We start from the raw sequence: 11,542 nt of genomic DNA on the forward strand, positions 1-11,542 counted from the left end.
GGTTATGCTATAATCGTTGCATAATTTTTTACCCACTCTCACACCTCTCGGTAGAGAAAATGATTTTACCCAATTGACTCTTGAGAGACCAATTGGGTTGGCAAATTAGACCATGCAACTAGGGTTCAAGTAGGGTAATTACTCTCTCGAGATTTAACCCGTTAATTAGGACTATCATTTCTCATGAGTCCATCCCAATTCCTTGTTGGGTCAATTTTGAGGTCATAAACTCTCTTTCTCAAGAAGAGTTAAACCCACAAAGCTTGAATCAGGGTTTGCAACCACCAATTCTAAATTAAATCATAAAATCAACCCAAATAACAAACACCTATAGTCAATCTAACCCTAGATGACAACACTTATCAATTACTCACACTAGGGTTGAGCCTCAATCCTAGATAATGGGTTTAGTTACATAATTAAAGAAGAAACTAAAGAAATAGATGAAGAACTACACATATTAATTAATTACTAAGAAGAAACTACAATAATCTATTGTTAATGGGAAGCAAATATGCCAAAAATGGCTACAACACCAAGCGTAGCTATTCTCCTGTTCTCAAATCTGACCTCCTCTCTAAAAAAATAGTAAAATGTTTTATTTATACAAGGCTGAAAAAACTGGACAAAAATACCCCTGTGGGGTCAGTGCGGGCCGCACAAAACGGACCATGACCACACTGGCTCTTGGGTTTTAGTTGTTTGATGACTTGAATTGGGGGATGCGGACCGCGTGGGAGTGTACCGCGGCTGCGAAGGCAACTGGCGCGGTCCGCGCAGACGTGACCGCGGACCGCATGAGGACAAATGCCCCTTTGCTAAACCCTATGAGCACGGACCGCACAGAGAAGGAGTGCGGCCGCGAAGCTTCTCCGTGGGCCACGTGACCTTAGGCTCGAAAATGTCCAGTCTCTGAACCTCCTACTGCGGCCGCGGTCATTGTTACGCGGTCCGCACTAGGCCCATTTTTCTTCACTTCTCTTGGTCTTTGATACTTGAGCAGGTTTCACTCCTTTTTGAGCCGATTTTTGACATCTCGTCACTTTGTCAATCAATCCTGCAATCAAGCACAACTTGTGAGCATTTTGGGACTATTTTTGTATCAATTTATACTCAAAGCATAGGCAAGTAGGGACATAAACACTTTAAAATCCTAACTTATCAGTTATTCCTTTTCGTAGAAATATATATGAGGATGAAAAACTGAAATTTATTCTTTAGTAGGGCCAATTTAGAGGAATGAGATGGGAATGTATTGTCATGCCCCGAGCCCGGCACCTAGTGCCTCATCTATCCTTCCATACCACTTGCGACTAAGAGACTCTGAACATGTAATGTCATACTTTGGCTATGGGCCACATTACAAGATAATGTGTGATACAAAATATAAAACTAAATGAAAACTAACGCTGACTAATGTCAACATAAAGATGGGCCGGCAAGGCTGTCATAATAACTACAACTGACAAGCCAACAAAATATACGTATAGGGCCTACAAGCCCAACATACTGCACTAACCGACAGGATATGTCTAAAAGACTCTACTAATAGATGCACTGTGATCAGAATAGGGCCCCTACCTACCCATAACATATCTACATATATACACAAGATATACACCACACTGCTAGACTCGGCAACTCTGAAAGAGGGGAGCTTACCGATAAATCTAAACTCGAACAACACCTACTGAGGAGGTCTACCCGTCTGTCTATCTAAACCTGCACGCATGAAATGCAACGCCCCCAGAAGGGACGTTAGTACAAAATAATGTGCCGAATATGTAAGGCAATATACTGAAGTTGAAACTGAATTGATAATATAATAACTGAAAACAACTAGGAGTCAAAGAAAATCTGAAGATATGCTCATCTGCTGATACTGACTCAACTATCTCAATAGAGTGAGTAAAATAGTTGTCTGGCTCTATAAGTCTCGGTATATATATATGTAACTGCTCTTGCCATAGTAGGCTCGCTCATAGGTGCTCGGCCATACTAGGCTCTGTATCTTGACCAACTTGGCTCGATCATAGGCACTCGGCCACAGTAGGCTCAGTATATATCTTACCATTTGATCAGAGGTTGCCCAATAGAGGCCTGCCCATCGATTATAGCTCAATGGTAATGAAAATACTTTTAGTACTGTATATATGTAAACTCTCTGCTCTTTTGACCAGAAGAAGAAAATACTCAACTGAATACGCAGTCCCGATAAGAAAAATATGGTAACTTACAAAACTAGAAAAATATAGGTAATTTGCGAGACTAGCAAAAATATACATAAATTTCGGGGTACGAATTTTTCATTATGCCTCGTTATCAAACTTGTGTAATTACGATATCATGCTAAAATGAAGGAAAAGCTTAGCCTTAACATACTTGTTCCTGGAATTATTAACAAATCTGCTTCTGCAAAATTTACACTGGATTCCTTGAAATTGGAACGAAATTTGGACTGAAATTTTCGGACGAATTTTTTTGACTCTGTTCTTGCGTTCTTGGCTTCAACCCCACAACCAGATTGTTGTTTCAAGCTTCTTTAAATCTCTTTGAAATCTTTTCATGAATCAGATTTCTTAAACCAAAGTGATATTAATCTTTTTGTTCAAAAATGGAATCCCAACACTCTTAAGTCTTTACTTAAGACTTACTTTACACGTTATTCTTTTTGGATAAGACTTTATAAGTCTTATTTAAGATTATCTTCAAGACACCTATACATGAATCATCATTCGTAATTAGTGGCCTTATGCCACGTGGGAGGGTGATATAATTTATAGTTTTTATCCACTTATTATTTAACTGGATAATGTCTTGTTACCTGGTAATTAATCAATTACCCGCCAATTTAAAAATTACCCCAAATTACTTAAAATTCTATTTATTTCTAAAATACTTCATATATACTTTATATATATACTACCATGGTCATATGGTACCTTGCATAGTACTAGTTCATAATTATCGGGTAATATCGCTCGACCCGTATTTTATTCCAAATTGGCCACTTTCAACGAAACTCGTTTTCTTTAATTTGTGCACCCTCTATACTTCATAACACTTATTTATCGCTTGTTATAAATAGCATAAGTACATAAATGTCAAGATGATCTCATCCCCGAGTCTACGTCGGTTAACTGAAATCAAAATTTTTAACGTACGAAAACGCGAGATGTAACATCCTTCCCCCTTTAGAAATATTCGTCCTCGAATGTTCAACTCCTCATGATCCGTATAACTTGGGCAGGGTCGCCTTTGTAACAACACCACTACCAGCTCTCCTCATAGAAGATTAATAACCCAACGACACACATGATCATAATTATGAATAACGACAATGGTCTCACATGACCAATGACAATAACCAACACATGAATTTATACTCGTACCTTATAATTATGATGTCTCAGCCAGACCCTTCTCTAGAGGAGGAAGTAAGTAGGGATATCTAGACTTCATGTTTTCCTCGGCCTCCCAAGTCATTTCTTCCGCATTGTTGTTTCTCCAAAGTACTTTCACGGAGGCTACTTCTTATTCCGCAGCTTGCGGGTTTGTCGGTCTAAGATGGCAACCAAAATTTCCTCGTATGACAAGTCCTTTGTAATTTGTACATCATCTGTGGGCACCACTTGGGTAGGGTCGCCAATGCACTTTCGTAACATAGATACATGAAAAATCAGATGAACAAACTCCAATTCTGAGGGCAATTCTAACTCATAAGCTACTTGGACCACTCTCCAAATGATCTTATAAGGCCCAATATATCATGGTCTAAGCTTGCCTTTCTTGTCAAACCTCATCACACCTTTCATAGGTGACCTTTAAGAATACCCAGTCATTAACCCCAAACTCTAAATATCATCGCCACACGTCAAAATATGACTTCTGACGACTCTGAGCTATCAACAGTCTCTCCCAGATAAGCTTTAATTTTTCTATGGCCTGCTGAACCAGGTCTGGCCCATGTAACCCAGATTCTCCAACATCAAACCACCCTATGGGAGATCTGCACCTGCGCCCATACAAAGCTTCGTATGGAGCCATCTGGATATTGGAGTGGTAATTGTTATTATATGAAAACTCGATAAGAGGTAGATGTTTATCCCAACTTCTTTTTAAAATCCAGCACACATGCTCGTAACATATCCTCGAGCGTCTGAATCGTGCACTTGGCTTGTCCATCCGTTTGTGGATGAAAAGCTGTGTTGAGATTCACCTGAGTTTCTAGACCTTTCTGAAATGACCTCCAAAAATGTGCTGCAAACTGGGCCCCACAGTCAGATATAATAGATACGGGTACTCCATGTAGTTGCACTATCTCCTTAATATATGTTTTTGCATAATGCTCTGCTGTATATGTAGATCTGACCGGTAGGAAATGAGTTGATTTCGTGAGCCTGTAGACTATCACCCATATGGAATCAAACTTACGACAGGAACGAGGTAACCCGTGATAAAGTCCATGTTTATCGCCTCCCATTTCCATGTCGGGATCTCTATAGTCTGCATTAGCCTTCTGGGCTTCTAGTGCTCTATTTTCACCTACTGGCAACTAGGGCATTGAGCGACATACTCAGCAATGTTCTTCTTCATATCATTCCACCAATACACCTCCTTAATGTCATGATATATCTTCGTCGACCCAGGGTGAATGGAGTACCATGAATAATGTGCCTCTGACATAATCCTGTCTCGTAGCCCTGCTACATCTGGAACACACAAACGACCCTTATATCTGAGAACCCCATCTCCTTTGAGTTCTAACAACGGCATCTTCTGTTGGGGAACCCACTCTCCCAATTCGACTAACTTTGGGTCCTCGTACTGCCTCTGCTTTACTTCAGCTATGAGAGATGATTTTGCAGTATTTTGGAGTACAGCTCCTCCATTACTAAAGTCAACTAACCGAACCCCCAAACAAGCCAATTGATGAATCTCTCCAGTTAATTGTCTTTTTTCGTCCTCTACATGTGCTAAGATACCCATAGATCGGCGACTTAAGGCATTTACTACAACATTAACTTTCCCTGGATGGTAGAGAATGTTAACATTGTAGTCTTTTAATAACTCAAGCCATCGTCTCTGTCGCAAATTCACTCTTTTTGCTTGAAGATATATTGCAGGCTTTTATGATTTGTGAACACATCAACATGAACACCATATACATAATGCCGCCATATCTTAAGTGCATGGACAACCATAGCTAATTCGAGGTCGTGGGTCGGATAATTCCGCTCATACTTCTTTAACTGTCATGAAGAATACGCAATTACTTTCCAATGTTGCATTAGGACACATCCTAACCCGACACCTGAGGCATCACAATACATGGCATAACCATCTGGACTTTCTGGAAGTGCTAGAACTGGCACTGAGGTCAACCTGTTCTTAAGCTCTTGGAAACTCTACTCACAGGCCTTTGTCCACTGAAACTTAGTCGTTTTCTACGTCAGCTTTGTTAATGGTGATGAAAGAGAAGAAAAACCCTCTACGAACCTCCGGTAATATCCTGCTAAGCCTAGAAAGCTACGAATCTCTGTCAGAGTGGTAGGTCTAGGCTAGGATTTCACAACCTCAATCTTCTGAGTGTCTACCTTTATACCTCTGTCGGATACAATATGCCCCAAGAATGCTACGGACTTTAACCTGAACTCACATTTAGAAAACTTAGCATACAATTTATTATCACGGAGGGTTTTAAGTACTGCTCACAGATGATCCACATGCCCATCCTCTGAATATGAATAAACTAGAATACCATCAATAAAGACTATCACGAACAGATCCAAATATGGCCGAAATAGGCTATTCATCAAGTCCATAAATATGGCAGGTGCATTCGTCAACCCGAAGGACAAAACAAGGAACTCAAAGTGGCCATATCGGGTCCTAAAGGCTGTCTTGGGAATATCTTTCTCCCGAACTTTGACTTGGTGGTACCCGGACTTCAAATCTATCTTTGAAAAGCATCTAGCTCCCTATAACTGATCAAACAAGTCATCTATCCTTGGAACGGGATACTTATTCTTAATAGTTACCTTATCCAGTTGCCTATAATCAATACACATCCTTAGCGAGCCGTCTTTCTTCCGCACAAACAGTATCGGTGCACCCCAAGGTGAAGTACTGGGCCTGATGAAACCTTTCTCCAGCAAATCTTTTAACTTCTCCTTCAATTCGGCAGGTGCCCTTCTATACGGAGGGATGGATATTGGTTGCATTCCCGGAAGCAAATAGATGCCAAAATCAATCTCTCGCTCTGGAGGAATACCTGGAAGTTCATCTGGAAATACATTTGCGTACTCCTTTACTACTGGAATAGACTGAAGTGTAGGTATCTCAGCATCTGCATCTTTAACTCGCACGATATGATAAATGCACCCTTTTGTGATCATTTTCCTCACCTTCAGATAGGAAATAAACCTTCCTCTGGGTGTCGCTGTATTACCTACACATTCAAGGACTGGCTCACCCGAAAAATGAAATCTGGATATCTTTGCTTGACAATCAATTGTGGCATAACAAGCTGTCAACCAGCCCATGCCCATGATAGCATCAAAATCCAACATCTCTAGCTCAACTAGGTCGGCTGAGGTCCGATGACCACAAACTGATATCGTACAACCTCGGTAAACGCATTTAGCTATAATCAATTCTCTAATCGGTGTAGATACCGCAAAAGGATCACTTAGTATTTCAGGCACTATAGCAAATTTCTGCGCTACAAATGGGGTAATACATGATAAAGTAGATCCTGGATCTATCAAGGCATAAACATCGTGAGAACAAATGGTCAACATACCTGTCACAACGTCTAGTGAGGACTCTTAGTCTTGTCGACCTGCTAGCGCATAGATACGATTCTGGCTACCACCTGAACTGTACCATATACCTCTGCCTCGACCTCTACCAGCCGAAGACTGAGACTCGTGCCCTGAAGGATGCACGAACATAGCTGATCCTATTGCTAAATTCGTTGGTTGCGCCATTACCCCAAAATCTCTATTTGGGAAATCTCGTATCATATGCCCCGGACGTCCACATATATAGCAAGCATCAGAATCGGCTCAGCATTGTCCCAAATATCCTCTACCATAGATGGCACACCGCGGCGGAACTGGCCATGTCTGCCCTGAACCTCGTTGTCGCTACAAACTTGACACCCGGGAGCTGTCACCTAGTCCTAACTGAGTATAACGGTCATACTTGTAACCCTGTAGATGAGGTGGCGGAGGTCTAGGTGGTCGTTCGAAGTACTGGGGCCTATAACTACCCTGAGGCTGCTCTTGAGACCTGGCAAATCTCATCCTCTTATGCTGCCCTGTCTCAGTCCTCTCTGTACTCTGCTGCCGACGCCTACCCCTCTCTATATTCTAGGAAAATGCCTGAATCCGGGAGATATCCATACTATCCTGCAATGCAACGGTGGCACACGCCTCGGTCAACTCTGGGGCCAATCCTGCTATAAACCTATGGATTCTATCTCGCATAGTAGCAACTATGGATGGTGCATATCTGGCCAATGAGTCAAAACGGAGACTATATTCTCGAACACTCATATTGCCCTGCTTGAGGGCTAGAAACTGATCGAGTCGGGATTGTCGGATCTCTCGTGGTAAGTACTAGTCAAGGAAGGCATCTGAAAAATTCTCCCAAATAGTAGGAGGTGCATCACGTCCTCTGGACCTTTCCCATCCCTAATACCAAAGGATGGTTATATCTCGGAGTCGAAAAACTGCTAACTCAACTGCCTCTTTCCCCATGGCATGCATAACCCGAAAGATCCTACGAAGCTGATATATGAAATCCTGCGGGTCCTCCCTCTGATCTGTCCCTGTGAACTCTAGGGGATTCAAAGTAGTAAACTCTCGGACCCTTGAACTCCCAGATCCCTCAGAAGGTCCTGCACTAGCGGATGTCCTAGCTTGTTGCTGGGTAGCTACCAACTGTGCCAACAAATGTACTGCACTCCTCAAGTCCTGATCTGATGGAAGGGGGGAACCGGATGTGCGGTCTCCCTAGGGATATCCTCAGGTGGCGGAGGAGCCGGTAATCGCTGGGTATGGTCTTTCCCTTCGACTCCGATTGGGTCCCATCTGCTGGGGGTACCCTGCTAGTCTCCTCACCTACTGTTGTTTCTCTCCTCTAGCTAGCCGTAATCTTCTTAGTTACCGTCATCTGTGCATGCAAACGTCAACACTTAAGTTTAACTCAAATTTCCTCTAACTCAGTGCTACTAAAGCACGATTTAGATTTGAAAGAAGGGTAACCAATTCTTAAATGTCCTGTAGTCCCCTGCTTATATAATGTGGTGCACCACATATTTATAAACAAGACTCTGCTAGACACGGCTTGTAAATTCCCTAGGACAGAACTGCTCTGATACCACTTTGTCATGCCCCGAGCCCGGGGCGAGATCGGCACCTAGTGCCTCATCTATCCTTGCGTACCACTTGCGACTAAGAGACTCTGAACATGTAATGTCATACTTTGGCTATGGGCCACATTACAAGATAATGTGCGATACAAAATATAAAACTAAATGGAGACTAACGCTGACGAATGTCAACATAAAGCTAGGCTGGCAAGGCCGTCATAATTACTACAACTGATAAGCCCACAAAATATACGTATAGGGCCTACAAGCCCAACATACTGCACTAACCGACAGGATATGTCTACAAGCCTCTACTGATAGATGTACTGTGATCGGAACAGGGCCCCGACCTACCTATAACCTATCTACATATATACACAAGATATACACCACACTGCTAGACTCGGCAACTACGAAAAAGAGGATCTTACCGACAAATCTGAATTCGGACAACACCTACTGAGGAGGTCTACTCGTCTGTCTGTCTGAACCTGCACGTATGAAATGTAGCGTCCCCAGAAAGGGACGTCAGCACGAAATAATGTACCGAGTATGTTAGGCAATATACTGAAGCTGAAACTGAACTGATAATATAATAACTGAAAACAACTAGGAGTCAAAGAAAATCTGAAGATATGCTCATCTGCTGATACTGACTCAACTCTCTCAATATAGTGAGTAAAATAGTTGTCCGACCCTATAAGACTCGGTATATATATGTAACTGCTCTTACGTAGTAGGCTCACTCATAGGCGCTCGACCATACTAGGCTCTGTATCTCGACTAACTGGACTCGCTCATAGGCGCTCGGCCATAATAGGCTCGATATATATCTTACCATCTGATAAGAGGTTGCCCAATAGAGGCCACCATTGATTATAGCTCGATGGTAATGAAAATACTTTTAATACTGTATATATGTAAACTTTCTTCTCTTTTGACCGGAAGAAGGAAATACTCAACTGAATACGCAGTCCCCATAAGAAGAATATGGTAACTTACAATACTAGGAAAATATATGTAATTTGGAAGACTAGCAAAATATACGTAAATTCCGGGATACGAATTTTTCTTTATGCCTCGTTATCAAACTTGTGTAATTACGACATTATATTAAAATGAAGGGAAAGCTTAGCCTTTACATACCTGTTCCTGGAATTATTTGAACAAATCTGCTTATGCAAAATTTACACTACATTCCTTGAATTTGGAACGAAATTTGGACTGAAATTTTTGGACGAATTTTTTGACTCTATTCTTGCGTTCTTGGATTCAACTCCACAACCAGATTGTTGTTTCAAGCTTCTTTAAATCTTAGCTTCACGTTTTTTGCTTAAAGACAAAGTGTCTTTGAAATCTTTCCATGAATCAGATTTTTTAAACCCAAGTGATACTAATCTTTTTATTCAAAAATGGAATCCCAACGCTCTTTAAGTCTTTACTTAAGACTTACTTTACACATTATTCTTTTTGGATAAGACTTTACAAGTCTTATTTAAGATTATCTTCAAGACACCTATACATGAATCATCCTTCCTAATTAGTGGCCTTATGCCACGTGGGAGGGTGATATAATTTATAGTTTTTATCCACTTATTATTTAACTGAATAATGTCTTGTTACCGGGTAATTAATCAATTACTCGTCAATTTAAAAATTACCTCAAATTACTTAAAATTCTATTTATTTCTAAAATACTTCATATATACTTTATATATATACTACCATGGTCACATGGTACCTTGCATGGTACTAGTTCATAATTATCGGGTAATATCGCTCGACCCGTATTTTATTCCAAATTGGCCACTTTCAACGAAACTCGTTTTCTTTAATTTGTGCACCCTCTATCCTTCATAACACTTATTTATCGCTTGTTATAAATAGCGTAAGTACATAAATGTTAAGATAACGTACAAAAACTCCAGATATAACATGTACTTAGGACTACCTGCGGTTGTCGGCCACTAAAGAAGATGCTAGAGTTTATTAAAGATAGAGTTAAAGGCTAAATCAAGGGGTGGAAGGGCAGTTTTTTTAAGTACCGCAACATATATTTTATCTAGCTTCCAAATTCCGACTGGTCTATGTAAGAAATTCACATCTCTTTTTGCAAACTTTTGGTGGGGGAGACGAAAAAAGAAAGATATATTATGAGAAATGGGAAAAGTTATGTGATCCTAAATCTAGAGGAGGATTAGGATTTAGGGATATAAAATCTTTTAACATGGTCTTATTAAATAAGCATGGAGATTATTAAAGCATCCCGATTCCTTACTTTCGAGAGTGCTTAAAAGTCATTATTTTTCCTATACCACTTTTCTTAATGTGTTATAATTACCTTTTGGGTTTTGAATTTGGCGGAGTGTTTTATGGGATCGTGATTTACTAATTAAAGATTTGAGATGGAGAGTTTCACAAGGAAGGAATATTAATGTATGGAATGATCCGTGGATTCCGAAAAATAATGGTTTTATTCCTAAAACTTTTCATGTGAATAGAAATATTAATTTAAAAGTTTCAGAGTTAATTGATGATGAAGATCGCACATGGAAAATACAATATTTATTTGCTAATTTTGAGCCAAATGACATGTATACAATATTATCTATTCCTATTTCCACCACAGGAACAATAGATAAATTAATATAGCACTATACATAATCGAAAAATTATGAAGTTAAATCAGGATTCCATTTAGCAAAGCAAATATTTAGCAAGAACTCTAATAATATATGCTCAATTTAGTTGTCATTCCTTTTCTAAATTGTTATGGGATTCTCTATGGAAGTTAGGAGTTAAAAATAAGCTTAAGCATTTTATTAGAAAATGTATAATTAATTCCTTGCTAGTAAGTAGTAATCTTGCTAATAAAATATCAAGCATGGAGAAAACATGTAAGATATATGGTACAGGAAGCGAGGATGTTGAGCATATGATGTTTAGATGTTCCCGCTCTCAACTGACCTGACCTGGACAAAATTAATAATTTTTTAGTTTGGTGGTAGACATTAATTTCTAAGACTAGACAATATCCCAAATCATTAGAGTTATTAAATTTAAGTGTTAATATTATGTGGCAAATATGAAAAGCTAGGAATGCATGGTATTTTAATCATGATAGGTTTGAACCGATTGATATTATTTCTAAGTCACTATTTG

General features: G+C 39.9%; 1 long non-coding RNA gene across 1 annotated transcript; it reads right to left on the bottom strand.

Moving 5' to 3' along the window:
• Nucleotides 1-544: 544 nt before the first annotated feature.
• Nucleotides 545-9,762, bottom strand: LOC138879607 (uncharacterized). The gene is made up of 3 exons (XR_011402706.1): nt 9,527-9,762; nt 8,812-8,871; nt 545-1,057 (listed from the first exon to the last, which is right to left on the bottom strand). It is a non-coding gene; the product is annotated as an uncharacterized lncRNA (long non-coding RNA).
• Nucleotides 9,763-11,542: the final 1,780 nt, after the last annotated feature.

This window comes from Nicotiana sylvestris, chromosome 1 (genome assembly GCF_000393655.2).
Source record: "Nicotiana sylvestris chromosome 1, ASM39365v2, whole genome shotgun sequence".
In the NCBI taxonomy this organism is placed as follows: Eukaryota; Viridiplantae; Streptophyta; class Magnoliopsida; order Solanales; family Solanaceae; genus Nicotiana; species Nicotiana sylvestris.